Raw genomic sequence first — 17303 nt, forward strand, 5'->3', positions numbered from 1 at the left:
ATCCTGAATACAATAAAATGTAACAAAGCAAATGAGACAAGATAATAAGAAAACCAGTAAAACAACAGACAATGGAAACAAGCCCAGAGAGGCTGGAGACAGGAGCTGTCAGACAGAACCTGTAAAATAACTGCTTGCTCTGTTCAAGGAGAGGTACAAGTTTCAGGAAATGCAGCAGCTACCTGGACATGTGAAAAAACAAGTGAATTCTAGAGTTTAAAAAAATCCAATCACCAAAATTAAGAATTCCGGGAAGGTTTTAACAGCAGATTAGGCACAGCTAAAGAGAAAACTAGATAACTGGGAGCTAGGGATAACTTGAACAGTAGATTTGCAAGACAGCACAAAACCTCATACAACATTACTGAGAGAAATTAAAAGGAAACAGATTTATAGGGCCAGAAACCTGCAGCTCACAGGCCAAATCCATTCAAGCCAGCATCTAATTTATTTAGATTCAGAAGCCTGTGAGCTAAGAATGGTTTTTACCTTTTTTAATGGTTATATAAGTATCTACCTAATATCCTCAATTTTGCCTCAGCGCACAAAGCCTCAAGTATTTATCTGGCCCTTTAAGAAAAAAGTTTGCCGACTCCTGACTAACATGGTAAAGGTGTATAAATTTAATAACATCCCAATCAAAAACCCAGCAGTTTGTGAAATTCAACAAACTGATGCTAAAACTTACATGAAAATGCAGAAGACTGAGAATAGTGAAGACAGTCATCGAGAAAAACAAGATGAGAGAATTTCTCTATTGGATAGACATTATAGTTTGTCACAAGGATTGACAAATAAACAGAACAAAATAGCTCAGAAACAGACCCATGCATATGGATACTTGATTTATGACAAAGGTGAGGGTAATGATTTGGAGGGAGCATAAGGAGGGCTTCTGCAATACTGGTAGTGTTCTATTTTTTTTAAATCTAGGTAGTGGTTATGTAATAAATTGTTAAGCTGTACATCTTTTGTGCACTTATCTGAATATATATTTTCATAATAAAAAGGTTTTTAAAAGAATGTAACCAATGGTCCTATACAAGGCCCAGTTTATTAAACCTCAGTTCTTCCCTTCAGTTGGATGACATTTCTTTTCTATTATCTCATTTAAAAATTAAACCCTTGACTACTTCCTCACCTCCAAGGAAGGTAAATTCCAGAAGCATAGGGACCAAGAATATCCTGTTTACTATTATACCCTTCGTGTTTGGCCCAGTGTCTGCCACATTTTAATAGTTTGACAAATACTTGTTAAAGGAATTTAAAATAAACTCCATTGAATGCTATATCATTTTAGTGGGACTAATTTAAAGTAGTTCATGCAGTTTTTTTTCATGGAGTTAGGGATTAGAGTCAATTATATTTCTGATGCAGAAATAGTGGGTTAGAAATTAGGTATGGCACTTTTTTCCAATGCCTTTTGACAAAGACAATGAAAACAGATGTGGTACAGAATCATGCAGAGAGTACATCAACGTGGCCATTACCATGGCTGAGTCTTCAGAGGGTAAGAAAGATGTTAACTATAGTGGTGCCAGGCTTTCAATTGTGACCAAGGTTTGTGTTTGGAGAACTGAATTCCTGGAATATGTGTCTGAATGTCAGAATGTAGGGTTAAGTGGCAGAAGTGTCTACCAAATTCATTTCAAGTCTATTGATACTTAGAATGCATTTTGCCTCATAGAAACAATGATCCATGATGAGTAGCTTGTAGCCTATGACACAAAACTATGTGTACCCAAAGCATAATATTATAACAAATGATTCTAATTTTGGATGCCAGGAACAAGTCCTCTGCTACAATTAGAGGAAGGTCACTCTCCAGACCTGGTGACCCCAGACAGAGTCTATTTCAGATTGGGGCCAGGATGAACCACGACCTGCGGGAACGAGTGAGGAGATAGAAGGTGGGCAGGGGAGACTTGTGGCCCTAAGGAGGTGAGGGAAGAGTGATCAACTCCCAGGGGTTTGTCCATTTATCCCCCACTTTGTCCTGAATGGGCTCTGGTATGAGACATGAAATAGGGACTGGGTGGAAATGGGGGTTCCATCCTAGGGAGCAGTTGCCCCAGTCAAAGGAGAGGTGAATTTCAAGATAAGACAATAAGAAAGTAAGCTCACGTAGTCACCCTACTTGGGCAACTAAACTAAGGTGACCATCAGGTGTAAGTAATTTAGTCAATTGAAAGCCAGATGCCACCTGGACAGCCTTGGCACTGGCTCAAGAATGGATAGCTGAGGCATGGCCCTGATGTCTCCCTGTTTACTTTGGTTCTTCACTGCTCAATAAACAGGATATTCTTGTTCCCATAAAGCCTCTCCATCTCCTTTTGTCCCTCCCTTGCCCAGAGTCACTGTGGTTGTCATTAAATTCAGTGTCATTTAATTGCTGTGTGGTGTCGAGGCTGGGGGGAGAGTACATATACGAAAGGAGGCAGGCTTATCAGGATTCTTTAGATTGCTTGAAAACTAGAGTTGCCCATGGGCCTTTCCCTCTGAACTCGGGGATATTTTAAATTCCTGAAGAGCTGTGTGAAAATGGTGTGTCTGCAATGGCACTGAAGTTGAGATCAGATCGAGAGAAAAGGAGGAGGAAAAGTTAAAGATAAAAATCTAAACTTGGAAGCTAGATAATAGAAATAAATCTAAATACCTTGTAAGAGGACTAATTTTAATTGGTGTGATGTAAAGAAGCATATTCTCAAGAGAGGGGGGTTTGTGTAATTTCCACAAATAACACTGAAGATGTCTCTGTTTCAAATGTATTTATAGCCCCTAGGTTAGAGTCCACTCTATTCAGCAGAAGGACGGAAGGACGTTTCTAACCGGCAGACTCTACCAGCAGGTGGAATGAATGCCTACAAGGGCGAGGCAAGGAAGAGATGACGGTGTTGAATTGATGACTTTTTGAGGTTACAGCCACGTAGCTTCATTTTAATCACTGATATGCCCACCTTCAGTAGGATGTAACATTTCAATTGTTTTGCTTGGGGCAGTGACAATGAATAACCACGTCTTAGCTTTGTATAGACAAGAGTTTTCAAAGTGCTTATTTGAATGTTCACCCACACATTCTCACCTTATCCCTTGACCAGAGGCATCCACTTTAAAGCTGGCAGCCTCATAAAACCCAAGAGTTGAGACCAAAGAACACTTTTCAGAATTTGAAGTTAACCTTTGCAACCTGGACTTAAACCACCTAAGCCACCTGAACAAGCATTTATTTTCAAAATATTTCAGGATTCTTTGAAATAACATGTCTAGAGTCTTGTGGAAAAACAGATACAGGGATCCAGGGGGCAGCTGGTCTGATGTCACACTGGCAAGTCACACAGTAACTTTGAGTCTTCCTGGGTTCTATCAGCAGAAAGTCATTACAGGTGCAGACTTTCCTAAGGCAAGAATTCAATCCTCCAAGTCTGACCGGGGTAAACTAGGTGCAGTTACCTTTCCACAGGGAAGTGAGAAGCGATGATAGACGCTTTAGGTTCCTCTGGAATGTGCCGAGCAAATATTAAGGGTAAGCTTTGTGGGGTATGCAATCATTTGATTAAACCAAACACCAATTAACCGTCCCAAACTAGGAAATGGGCTAATTTGTTACGCTTAGGTATTTAGAAGTAAAACCTTGGGGCCGGCGGTGGCGTAGTGGTTAAGTTCGACCCCTCCCCTTCGGTGGCCTTGGGTTCACAGGTTCAGATCCCGGTCGCAGACCGACGCATCGCTTGTCAAGCCATGCTGTGGCAGCGTCCCATATGAAGTAGAGGAAGATGGGCACAGATATTAGCCCAGGGCTAACTTTCCTCACACACACACAAAAAGTAAAACCTTATCTTAGACAGCTAACAAACAGCTTGGGGAGTGGGCGAATGTGCGTATGCCCTTTAGCATGGAAAAATATGAACTACCACTGGAAAAAAAAAATACACAAGTAACATCTACATACTGCTTAAATTGCTGCTCTGATTACATCACTGCTCTAACAAAAACCCTCAAGGGCGACCCATAGCCAGTGGAATTATGTGCAAACTCTCCAGAGTAGCATTCAAGGCCCCACGCCGCGCCTCCGTCCTCACCCACAAGTCCTCTTCAGCCTGCCTTAGCCAGCCTGGACCCAGGCTCTTCTGGGAATCCGGGTCACCTGAACTGGACGTGCCCCCCCAGGCAAAGGGGAGGTAGATTGCAATTACCTGCACCTGCAGCGCTCTCGCCCCTTTCCTCCCAGCACCTGGCTCTCCTTATAGCATCCTTCCTTTTCAGGTTGTTGCCGAGCTCGTCTGCGCCACATTCCCAGGTTTACGCACTTTCGAACCAGGTCCGCGGTGTCGGCGGTGTAAAGACCTAAGGCAAACGGAATGGCGGTGTCTCCCCAAAGTTTCAGCCTCTCAGACGCACCACGCGCCCCGACAGAGCAGAAGACGATCTGGCGGGCGGGGAGGACCCGCGCCCCAGAGGCTTTCCCTTCTTCTGGCTTTACTTACTGCCCAGGGACGGGCTGCGACATTTCACAAGCGGGCCGCCCAAGCTCAGGGAGGGGGCGGGGCTCGGGGGCCTGGGCCAGTGGGAGGACGCGGGGGGCGGTCCCTGCGGCCGGGCCCGCTGGGAGCCGTGGCCGGCAGCTTGTCCGTGTATGTGAGCTCCCACTAGCCCGGGGAGGCCTGGTGTTGCCGAAGGCCTTCCACCTGTCGGAGCAGCCATGGTGAGGAGGGCACTTGGGGCGCCCGGGGAGTCCAAGCACGGCTTTTCTGCGCCCCTTCCCTGCGAGAGGCGAGTGCGAGCTCGAACAGTTGCGAGCTCCTAGTCCCGCGCGAAGGGCAGAGGGGCGCGCTGGGCAGAGGCGCGTGGGGCACGTTCTGGGAGGCAGAGCCTCGGCCCAGCTGGGCAGGGCGCTGCGGTCCGGGACCAAGGAAGCCGCACCTGGGATGGTTAGGAAATCCGGCAAGTTTCTCCACGTGGTTGGCTTTCTCTAGTTCCTGCCGCTGAAGACTAAGCGCCTTTGTTCTCAAGCCCTGAGTAAATGAAAACAAGAGCCTGGAGGTAGTTTGGCTTAAAGTGTGGAGCCTGGAAACGGAACCTAGTCTTTTGGGTTCCAGACCAGGTCGCGCACTGCTAGGCTTCAGCCTCCAGGGAGGAAAGACAAAGGGGTGCTCCCAGACCTTTATCGGCTTGAAGAGCCCCACCTCCCGCCTCACACTACGTCCCTGCTCTGCTTCCCCCAACAGCGTGAGTGTGTCTCATCCACGTGGGCCAGGCCGGGGTGCAGATGCAGTGCCCGCTGGCAGCTCTACTGCCTGGAGCACAGAATCCAGCCCGATGGCACCGTGTTCGGCGGCCAGGGGCGGGGGGCAGTGGTGGTAATTTCAGCACCTTTTTTAGCGAAACACCAGCTGGCAAGTGCGTTTCCGGGACTGTCTGTGGACCTGGAGCCAACTGTCCTAGGTGAGAAGGTGGCAGTCAGTGGGAAGCTCTGCTTAGGGCAAGAGCTCTTGGAATGCGGGCAATCCCCTGACAAGAACAACCCTGAAGTCTGTGGCTTTTGTCTAGACTCTCTTTAGAGGGGATCCTGAGGGCTTCCTGTGCTGAGGGGGAGATCAAACAACTCTGCCCAGAAACTGCCAGATTCTAGGGCTCAGACCTAGAATGAAAGACTGCAGAAAAGAATGTATATAAAAGCAGAAATTTGACGCTTCCTTTCCCTACCCTCGGACTCTTGAGGATAACATTACCTAAGGAACTGGACACTAAGAACATTTGTGATGGCCCCCTGCTCAGCCTCACCTGCGATGGGCCCCCTAATAGGATGTAGATCTAGGTCAGCCTGGCTGTTGCTGGCTCCCAGGGGGCTCTCTGCTTCCCCCTTTCTGCTCTGAATCTCCTCAGTTTCCTGCTCCCTGAAAACTTTGCCCCTCCCCCAGTCTTTCTGAAGACATTGTTGTAGAGGTTAAACTATGGACTGGGTTTTCTGCGCTAACGTATGTTCTAAGCTCAATCAAAAATCAAGTGTGAGTCCCCTAGACACCTCTCTGCTTCCTCACCAAGCAGAATGGAGTGTCTGCGATCAGAGGGAAAGGACAGGACCACTAAAGGGGCCCCTGGCTTTCCCAACCCCAGGGCCCAGGGTAGGACTGGGCTTTAGAAGGGGGCCTCTGGAATGCCATGCACCCTCCTGCCCTGTGTGCACTTAGACCAGGGAAGCTTAGCAGCATAGATCCTACTGCTTGTGTCCTTGTGGGGATGAGACCAGCCTCTCACCTTTGCCCTCTTCATTCCCCTCAAGATGCCATAAGAACTGGCACTTACAGGAGGCCCTTCCACCCTGAGCAGCTGATATCTGGCAAGGAAGATGCTGCCAACAACTATGCCCAAGGCCACTGCACTGTGGGGAAGGAGATCATCGATATGGTGCTGGAGCGAATCTGAAAACTAGGGAGCGGACCAAGTGTCTTTCGCACCTCCAGGAGACCAGTGCGTCCTTAACCTCCCTCCCTGGCCTGGGATGCTGGGCCTTCATGGAGGAAAGGGAAACCACAGGCCTGTGGCTGTTGCTGGTGCTAGCGGTGTCCACTTGGTTCCTCTGGCCTGTCTGTCCACTCGGCTTCCCCTAGGGGGAGCTGTGTGCCCTGGGTGTGGATCTGGGGTTAGAAGCTGGAGTAACCGGCTTTGCCCAGAGTTTGTGGACTCAGGCTTCCGCCCTGCTGGTTCCTCCCTGTGCCAGGCCTGGTTGTCTGATCCAAGCCTTCTCTGAACTTGATCCACCTCTAGCCTCAGCAGGTAGAAGGAAGCAGCCTCCATGGCTCCATGTTGTTCTGGGAGAGGCTCCTGCTTAGCTTGTAGCCCGTGCCCAAGGCACTGAGAACCAGGAGGGAGGCCAATGAGGAGCCAGTACTCGGGCACTGGTCCCCTAGAGAGACAGTCCAGACATCCTCTCTCTGCTCAATAGGAACTGAGGACTTGAGAGTGACCTGAGGAAGGGGAGTCTGTGTGACAATAAAACAAACCACCCCCCTAGGCTTCGACTTTCTTAAAAGGAGGTTTTGGGGTTTTTTTAAGTTATCGATTTGCATAAAGCCTGCTTTTCTTTTTTAAAATTTATTTTTATTGAGATATAATTGACAGACAACATATTAGTTTCAGGTGTACAACATGATTCGATATATATATATATATATATATATATATATATATATATATATATAGCGAGTAAGTGGAAAGCTTTTATATTGTCCCTACCCATGTATCTGGCATAGATTGAGGCTTTTCTAGTTCAAGGAACAGCTATATCAGAATCATTGAGGGTACTTGTTAAACCTGCAGGTTCCTGGGTTCCAGTCTGGGGTGGGCCTGGGAATCTGCCTGTTCAACAGGATACTACCACCACTGCCGCCCCCACTCCCACTCTCCTGCAACTAGGTGGCAAAGCTATAAAGCTGGGAGGGCCCAGCTCCCTGACTACTAATCCTATGTCCCCCCTGACCTTCATCTCCACTGTCCCCCTCCCCCACCACTTCACACACTCAGCACTGCCTTTCTAGGTCACCTGTCTCCCAAGAACTCCAAGCCCCTGTAGGTATGGTCTTCTCACCTCTACAGAGGTGAAGCAAAAGATCATGAGAGAACTTTCTGGAGTGATGGAAATTTCTGTATCTTGATTGGTTTGATGACTATATAGGTACATACACTTATCATTCATTGTACATGCAATAAAACATACACTTAAGTATGCATTATGCTTCAAAGTTTTTTTTAAATACAGGAGTGAATACAGCTGTAGTTAGGTCACAGTAGCTGTTTGACAGAAAAGGGCTGTCAGAAGAGGGCTGAGCAGGTGATATGCCATCTGCATCCTTAGCGGTGTCATCTCCTACCCTGGACAGACCAGTGCACAGGGCTGCAGGGTTTCCTGATCTTCAACAGCTTTGGGGGTGGCACTGGCTCCGGCTTCAACTGCCTGCTGATGGAGCAGCTTTCTGTTGAATATGGCAAGAAGTCCAAATTACAGTTTCCTATCTACCTGAGTGTCCACAGTGGTTGTAGAACCCTACAACTCCATCCTGACCACCCACACCACCATGGAGCACTCTTAACTGTCCTCATGGTGGACAATGAGGCCATCTGTGACATCTGCTGCCGCAACCTGGACATTGTGTGCCCAACCTACACCACCCTCAACCGGCTTATCAGCCAGGTTGTGTCCTCCGTCACTGCCTCCCTGCGTTTTCATGGTGCTCTCAATGTGGACCTCACTGAGTTCCAGACCAATCTGGTGCCCTTCACTCGTATTCACTTTCCCCTGGTGACCTACGCACCGATCATCTCAGCCAAGAAGGCTTACTGCGAGCAGCTCTCTGGCGGAGATCACCACTGCCTGCTTTGACCCCTGCAATCAGATGGTCAAGAGTGACCCTCGCTATGGTGAAAATATGGCTTGCTGCATGCTCTACCGCAGAGGTGTGGTGCCCAAGGATGTGAATGCCACCATTGCTACCATCAAGACTAAGCGCACCATCCAGTTTGCTAACTGGTGTCCCACAGGTTTCAAGGCAAGTTGGGGATAGAGGGGGGATTAGCATGTGGCCTCTGTACCCACTGAGAGGAGAGACTCCTGTAGAGCTGCAGGCATATAAACAAATGTGCCAGGGATGGGGCGAATTGGGCCAATAATATTTAATAGGTCTCAACCTGTCTAGACCCCAGGCTTTTGGCTTGTGAGCCAAGGTTGAGTCTATTGGAAAGCTTTCCTTTGTGAAAGGAAAAGCATGTTTCCTGTCTCCTAGCCTGGCACATAGGCATTCCCTTGGCTTGCAGTCATTTGGGGGCAATGCCCTCATCATTCTCATGTGCAGGGACAAACCCACTTAGTATGGCTCCTGCTCAGAAGGGAGTGCTTTTGGAAGCACAGAAAGGCCTACCATTCAAATAATGGGCAAAACATGGCTCAGAAAGAAGGCCTGTGAATGCAGTCTCTTCCTTTTGAAGTACTGAGGAAGAGTTCTTCATGCCCCCTCCTCTTATCAGTTCACATTCCCAGAGGGTACTGGGCAGATGACCTAAAACCCATTAAGTTTTATGGGTTTTGTTCCAGGGTGAGACTAGAAAGATTAAAGGTGACAGCTGTGGCATTTAAAGAAGTAGATACAGCTTTCGTGCCCTGTTACACTGCTGCAGACGTGACCACAATGGGAGGGGAGGCAGGGCCCTTGGTCACAAGATAATAGCCACTTGCTGGTAGTGGAGAGTTATCCTGTAGCCCAGAACTAGACACAAGGGTAGGCTGTCTGGGAGGCTCCGTGTTAGGAAAGCTTCAGCTACTCAAAGGAAGAGTAGGCTGCCTTCAGGAAGTATCAAGGGGAAGGTGACTTTTTTTTTTTTTTTAAACACTGAATATGAGATGTATTTATATATTCTTAATAAAACAATGTTTGAAGTAGGTTAAGTTTAGATGCAATTGGAGATCTTCACAAGGTTTTATATTTTTTAAACTATTAATTTTCTAAACTACAGGAAAGTGGAGAGACCGGTACAATTATTTATCACCATAAATCCACTGCCCGGAGTCAACATCTAACTCTACGTTTCCTTTATTTTTGCTTTGCTGACCAATTTAAACTCACTTATAGCTATTATATAATACGGAAATCCCTTTTTGTGCCTAGGAAAATTAATAATACTTCCCCAAAATAAGAATACCTAATCAGTATTCAAACTTTTCCTGTTGCCACAAATGTTTTTATAGTCAGTTTTTCAAAATCAGGATATAATCAAGGACGAGGCATTATATTTGTCTCTTACATCTTTTAATGTAAAACAGTTCACCCACCCTTTTGTTGGATTGTGACTTTGAAGGGACTGGTCTCATTGTCTTGAATGTCCCACCTTCTGAATTTGTCTGTTTCCTTGTGGTGGTGAACTTGTTCCTTGATCTCTGTGTTTCTGGAAGACTGGCAAATGCCAAACACAAGTGACCACCCCTCCCCAGTTATGGGAAGCCTTGTACAGATCCTTCCAGGGAACACAGAACCATGTGCTTATACTACTTGCCATTGCTTCTTAGGTTGGCATCAACTCCCAGCCCCCTACAGTGGTGTCCGGAGGGAGACCTGGCCAAGGTGCGGCAGGCAGTCTGCATGGTAAGTAACTCAACGGCCGTTGCTGAGGCCGGGACCCGCCTCAACCACAAGTTTGACCTGATGTACACCAAGCAGGCATTCTTGCACTGGTATGTAGGCAAGAGCATGGGGGAGGCGGAGTTCTCCAAGGCCCGAGAGGACCTGGCTGTTTTGGAAAAGGATTATGAAAAAGTGGATGCAGAGTATATACACAGCGAGGATGAGAGTGAGGAGTTCTAGGGGGTCCTGGCCCCTGCAATGCCCAGTCTCTCTCCTCAGTTTTGTATCTCTCATTCCACTGTTTCCCTAACCCTGCAAATACAGTTCGTTTCGCAAGTTCTACTGTCTGTGACGTAGAACTCTGCCCAGCCAGCCGGCCTTCTCTAACCCAGCCAGCTGCCCAGTCGTCCTTCTCAGTTAAAGGGTAGGGTGGCCTCTGCCTCCAGTGATTCCAGCAGGGGATGAGAGGGGATTGACACTACTGTCCTGTGTGAGCAGACCACCCTGACAAATATTCAGGGACTTAGGACCCAGGCTGAGGGGCTTTGCATTCCTGTGGAGTTCCGTATGTACCCCCTTTTCCCCAGCGCATCTCCAGGAAAGGTGGGCCTTCTAGAGGTTCCATCAACGCTGCGGGAAGTCTGTCTGTCCCTGGGGTTCTGGGAATACAGGTTGTCGCAATTTCAAGGCCAGGAAGGAATCAGGCATTTTTACCTATCCCCCCTCCTCTCGGCCAACAGAGGGCAGTGTGGGTTGGATCCACATGAATTCACAAGCCAGTCAGCCACTGCCATCTTAACAATTTAGGGCTCTACCCTGAGGCCTTGTAAAGGCACAGGGTCCAAGAACTAGGATTCCAAAAGACAAGGGTCTTTAGCCTGGGGCTATGAACATTTGAAATAATTTTTAAAGTGCCTATGAGCCTTTTAGGCAAGAAGATCTATATCTTTTATTCTCAAAGGGATCCCTATTGAGAAAGGAACTAGTTTTCCAGGGTCTGGTCACACGGTCTGAGATCAGTGCAATAGTCAGTAAAAGGGCGTGGCAGCAGCTAAGGGCTGAACTGGATAGCCCCTTCCAGCACCGCCCGGTCCAAGGAGGCTCCTCTTCAAGGTGCTTGAAAAGCCCCCTCAGCCAGGTGGGAGTGGCAGGCTTGTGCTCTCTGAGGAGGTGAGAGAGCTCCAAGTGCCACACTCTGCCCCTGGCAAGACCCTTGAGCAGAACCCAGCCCAGCACCTCCCAGAGGGTAGGCCCTCTGCTCTTTTTAGGCACGATGAGATTTGGGACTGTCTGGAAATGTCACCAGTGGCCTTGCTTTGGGTTTAGGGGACTAGTTATTAGCATAAACCTGGGAAATGATCCCCAACATCCGTGAGCCCTGCTTTTTTTGTGTGTGTGTGTGAAGAAGATTAGCCCTGAGCTAACGTCCGATGCCAATCCTCCTCTTTTTGCTGAGGAAGAGTGGGCCTGGGCTAACATCTGTGCCCATCTTCCTCTACTTTATATGTGGGACGCTGCCACAGCATGGCTTGATCAGCAGTGCATGGGTCTGCACCCAGGATCCGAACCTGTGAACCCCGGCCGCCGAAGTGGAGCGCATGAACTTAACCTCTACGCCACTGGGCCTGCCCTGTGAGCCCTGCTTGACTGATCCCAGGGAGGGGTTTGCTGACAGCGTGGTCTCCTAGAGCCCATGAGCACGCTGCCCAGGCCCACAGACTTTGGCCCCACCATGGAGCTACCTGTATTTAACAGGGGCTGTGGGCCTATGCCGTGTCAGTCCCCAGGTGACCGGTCTCGCTCTGCTTGCCCGTCTTCCTCTACCACTGCCGTTCTGAGTGGAGAGGTCTGACAGTCCGGCTTGGCTTTCTTCCCCTTCCCTCAGTCCTCATAGTCCCAAGAAGACAAGGCCCTCAGCCTACTTTATTGGTTTGTCTTAATTCCTTAGAAGTCCAGTTCTAACACTGGTGTGTGTCTTCCTTACCTGTACCCCTTTCTTCCATCTTAAGCAACAGAAGTTTCTCTTGTTACAGCTGTTGACTTGCTACTTCAGAATCTTGTTCTCCAAAGCTGTTCCTGGTTCCTCTAGGACTCGGTTTAGAGTGCAGTAAAAGCAGAGTAGGAAGGAAAGGAGGTTAGAAAAACCTGCCCGGTGCCTATTCAAGGATCCGGATCTGACGGTGTTCAGCAAGTACATCCAGCCTGCTCTGCTGGTATCTTCACCCAGAAACGAGTGCTGACGCTGTCTTTCCTCTCTTCGTCTCCCTGCTTTCTCCCTTACTGGCCGCATGAATTCATGCATGTTAGCAGTTCTTCTGTTAGTCCCAGCCACAAGTAGAGAGACCACCCCTCCCCTACAGGTGCCCAGATGACGGGAAGGAGAATGGCTACTGAGGGTTAGACAGCTGTGGTTAGAGACCAGGTAGGGTGAGTCAGTTATAAGTGGGCGGAGCAAGCAGGATCATTTATTTGGATAAACTCGCAGCTACCATTACCTTCTCTCATGGCCCCAAACTGGAATAGGTGTGAGTCATGTTCTTTTTTCCCACCTCTCATCCCTTTTTTTTTTGTATTTTTGAAATAAGCAGGAAGGATCTTTGTTAAATTTGTGCCTGGACTCAACACCCCCGACACCCACCTCCAAGCCCCAGACAGCACCAAGTCCCTGGGTCCCCAGGGAGAGCCTTTCAAACTCTGGAGCCCTTGGTGGGGTGAGGACAGAGAAGAGGAGAAATTCTTGCCTTGGGAGCTGTGGTCTGAAACATGAGACATTTAGAGTCTTAACAAGTACTCTACTTAAGCATGAGCACAAAGTGAGTGCCCCCTGCTGGGCGGGGATTTACTCAGAGATGTTGTACTGGAGCTGCCGCAGATGGACTCTGGTCCTGGCTGGAGCAAGGTCTAAACCTATATGACTCCCTGCAGGCACCACCACCTTCCATTTGTAGCTGACCCAGGAGCCCTGGGGGAAGCTTCTGTGGAGTCCTTGGAGAGCTGGGTGGTCATCCTGCTGGTGATCGGGACAGAGGACTAGAGGGAAGGAAGGAGGACTGGAGCACCTCCAGAGTATTAGAAGTTGACCAAGAAAAGGTTTCTGCCCTCTGAGAATGTCCAGATGGGACCGGAGGCCTTCACTCTTTCTTTCTCTGTGGTGCAGATTCCCACTAACTCCTGGTTTTCAGGCTGCTTCCTCTCCTGCACCCGGATCTGTGCCTGAGGTCTCTGAGCCCAGAGCCTTTTAGATTTGACTGCTCCTGGGTGTAGACTTGTTTTCCATTGGATGTGTTAACAGGTGGCTGCCTGTATAAGGTGAAAGACGGGATCCTGGGGTCTAACTGTTCCTTTGTGAAGATTTTCAACCAGTCTTCCTATTCTCACCTCTTCCCTGCATTCCTGCCTTCAGAACTTCCTCAGCCTTTTGGAATCTGTGATGGGATTCATCCTGCTTCTTAGGTAGGCGGTGGGTGTTGTGCACCAGTCCTCCCGCCTACAGTGAGGAAGGAGTCTTTCTGCAGTCTCTCTCTCTGTCTTCCCTCTTCCTTACAGCTCAGTGGGACTGGGATGAGAAATGCTCACGGACGGGCCGGCCCGGTGGCTTAGCGGTTAAGTGCGCACCTCCACTGCTGGCGGCCCGGGTTCGGATCCCGGGCGCGCACCGACGCACCGCTTCTCCAGCCATGCTGAGGCCGCGTCCCACATACAGCAACTAGAAGGATGTGCAGCTATGACATACAACTATCTACTGGGGCTTGGGGAAAAAAATAAATAAATAAATAAATCTTTGAGAAAAAAAAAAAAAAGAAATGCTGACGGTGTGCCTGGAGGACACAGGAAGCCCCAGCCCAGCCAAGGGGAGGCTTCTGGGACACATGGCATCTGAGCCAATACTGAAGATGGTCTGGAGTACAGGGCAGGGTGTTCAGGGCAGAGACTGGTACAAGAAAAGGGATGGGAAAGAGGGACACAGGGTATTTAGGTGATTTTGAGTCATTTGTAGCTGGAACTTGAGTTGGAGGAAGGGGAAGCTAGAGAAAAGGTGCAGAGCTGACTGACCATGGTTTTGCATTTCTTTCTCAAATATTTGTTGAGCACCTATTGTGTGCCATGGGTTACTCTGGATGTTAGAGGGAACCAATGGGGAACAGAGGAGTTTGCACTTTCTCCTGTATAAAATCGTCAGTGGCTTGCAAGTGCCGGCATCCAGGGATAACCTGTGCTTACAGCAGTAGTTCTCAACCTGGCGCAGTGTTGTGAGACATTTTGGTAGTTACAACTGGAGGGGGGTGTTCTGGCATGTCATGGGAAGAGACCAGGGATGCTGTTCAACATCCTACAAAGCACAAGACAGACTCCACAACAAGTATCCCGCCCCAAAATGTGAATATTGCTGAGACTGAAAAACCCATGCCTTGAAGGATCACTTGGCAGTTGTGAGAAGGGTAGACCTCCAAGCACAGTGTTTCCAAGTGCAGTAGAGGGACGGGCGGTGGTCGTGACCAGGGTGATGACTGATGCTTCATCCAGAGCAGTGGGGGGCAGGGCAGCACTCAGTGACCAGCTGACATGGCCTGTGGAGGGGAGACTTGCAGATGACTTTGGATCTCTGCCTTGGACTCGATGAGGTGCTCGCCCTCCCTCGCTGTTCAGACATTGTGTCTGTCTTCTAGGGCTGCCATAACAAAGTACCACAGACTTTGTTAAACAACAGAAATTAATTTTCTCACAGTTCTGGAGGCTGAAAGTCCAAGATCAAGGTGTCAGCAGGGTCGGTTTCTTCTGAGCCTCTCTCCTTGCTTACAGATGGCCGTTGTCTCCTGTCTTCACAGGATGGCGTGTAGATGGTCTTTCCTCTGTGCCTGCCCATGTCCTCATTTTCTCTTCTTGTAAGGACACCAGTCATATAGGACTTGCTCATATGACCTTATTTTATCTTAATTACCCTTTTAAAGGTCCTTTTAAAGGTCTCTAAATACAGTCACATTCTGAGATACTAGGGGTTAGGACTTTGACAGATGAATTTTGTGGGGGCACAGTTCAGCCCTTAACGGGTATATTGAGCTTGAGGTGGTTAGGGGCTTGCCAGAGCACCCGGGCACCCAGGGCTGCTGCTCTGGAACCCAGGAAGTCAGGACTTGGGTCACTGGTGCATAGGGGTGACTAGAGCTGAGGGTCAGGGTGAGGTCACCTGTGGAGAATATGAAAGGACAGAGGAGACACCTTGGAGAGTGCTGCTGTCCATGGGGCAGAGACTTCGCAGCCCAAGAGACAAGAACCAGGGAGAAGATAGTCGTGGAAGGTGCAGGGTGTGTGTTTAGAGCTCAATACTAGAATCAGATGAGGCAGTGACAGGCAGATGGACAGTGGTACAGACACGTTTGTAGGTGGGAAGTTGGAATTCCTGGCTTCTATTTTTAAAGAGAAGAACTCATCTTGTATTCATTCACATGAATGGCAAGAAAGGAGTTAGACACAGTCAGAGACTTTTGATCTTCTGGGGGAATGGGAAGAAGCATCTAGGGGGAGAGAGAACTGCCAGGCATCCTTGAGGGTCCAGTGAATCAGTAGATGGTGGTCAGCTCATCAAGCAGCGCACGTTGCCCATCCCCCCCACCCTCCCGCCGAACCCTAGGGCACGAGAACCCTCAACACGGCCACGACCAGGGTCCGTGGCACATGGGCTGAGACCTACTGCCATCTGAGTCCAAGCTTAGAAGGGGAGAAACAAGGCTCGGGAGAGGAAGATGTGTGAACAAATCACAACGTAATGTGATACAGGTGAGAAGAAATGTGAATGAAGTCCAGAAACGGGCAGGCAGTCTTGGCGGGCTTGATGCTGGAATGGACTGTGGAGGCCGAGTAGGAGCAGACCTGGGAAGAAGAAGGCAGAGGGCCAGCATCACAGCTTGGAACCACAGCTAGCTTCCTAATGCTGGGGCTGAAGGTACGAAGCACAGTGGGGAGAAATGGGACGACTCAGCGGGAGTGGGCTGTGCATTCTCCCGGCCCAGCAAGAGGGCCCTGTGGGAGCATGTGAAGAGAGGTCTCCTAGTGTGGGAGCCTTCGGGGGCAGGGTCTGTCTCACCCCACATAGTGCTGGTCCCCGGTGCACATGGGGTACTGAGCCAGGTGGAAGGACTCAGGTGTGAGGCAGGAAGATGCGGGCTGGAGTACCCAGTTATGGGCAGAGAAGATGGTGACCACTGAAGACTTCAGAAGTCTAGAGTTAAGTTTCCAGGGAGGGTTATAAATGTTGGTGATTCCTGTGTCCGTGACACCTTCCCTCCCACTTCACAATGAGGCTGGCTCATTCTCCTTGCCCAGGGAGAGAAGGAACAGAGTGGGAAACAAAATTGGTGACAGGGTTTGGGCCTCAGCCTCAAGCTGAGACTGTCTCTGCCACTTCTTGGGGCTTTCTGACCACTCTGAGGAGCAAGCAAGGGGGCTGTTGATGCTGGCTCACCTGTGGACTTGAATGCCTGCTCGGAAGGACCTGGCAGGACTCTGGTGAGGTGGCGGTGTGGGACTCCCTCGTTGGAAGGAAGAATGAGGAAGCCTGCCATGAGCATGCGCTTCTACTCCCCTCCTCACCCTGGTCTTCAGAGGACAGACAGTGCAGTGAGGCAGGCTAGGAGGAGAGGTGACCCATCTCTCACTGGGAGGAGGTGTGGACACCTTGTCGAGTAATTCCCTCCGCTGGACACTCCATGTCTGTACATCAAGGGAGTTAAGGACACTCCCCATGTCTCTATGGACAAGGACACAGAACTCAGGCAATGAGGAAGAAGTGGAGGGAGGGGTGTCCGAGGTGCACGTGCTCCCCCCACCCCTTCTTGCTGATCTAGAGTCTGGTTCTTCCCATCAAGTCTGAGCAGGCTCCCCGCCCTGGGCGGGCTCCTTGGAAGGTTGTGGCTTGCCTTTTCTGGGAGGGGCTGTTTTCAGACTGTCAGAAAGGCAGCAGGCGAGTGCCGTGCAGGATTTTGTGCAGCAGCAAGTAAGGGGGAAGCATGGACCCTGGCCCGTTTGGTCGTCTTGTTCTAGAGAGCCGCCAACTGGGGAACAGTCCCATCCCTGAAGGCTGGGCCCCTTGGAGTGGATTTTATTAGCCCTGAGCATGAGTCACGTCTAATTACCAGTTCAAGGCCCTGCAGAGGTGTGAGGGACAGTGTGGAAATCCATTCAGCTGGCTTTAGAAAG

General features: G+C 49.5%; 1 pseudogene across 1 annotated transcript; it reads left to right on the forward strand.

The window, feature by feature from the left end:
* The first annotated feature begins 1491 nt into the window (after positions 1–1491).
* LOC101390521 (tubulin alpha-1C chain-like) lies at positions 1492–10349 on the forward strand (annotated as a pseudogene). The gene is made up of 5 exons (XR_015549996.1): positions 1492–1510; positions 5232–5442; positions 6281–6433; positions 7878–8543; positions 10055–10349. The product of XR_015549996.1 is annotated as a tubulin alpha-1C chain-like (transcript).
* The last annotated feature ends 6954 nt before the right edge of the window (positions 10350–17303 follow it).

The sequence above is a fragment of the Ceratotherium simum genome, chromosome 36 (genome assembly GCF_057802395.1).
Source record: "Ceratotherium simum simum isolate JZ-2026a chromosome 36, ASM5780239v1, whole genome shotgun sequence".
NCBI lineage: Eukaryota > Metazoa > Chordata > Mammalia > Perissodactyla > Rhinocerotidae > Ceratotherium > Ceratotherium simum.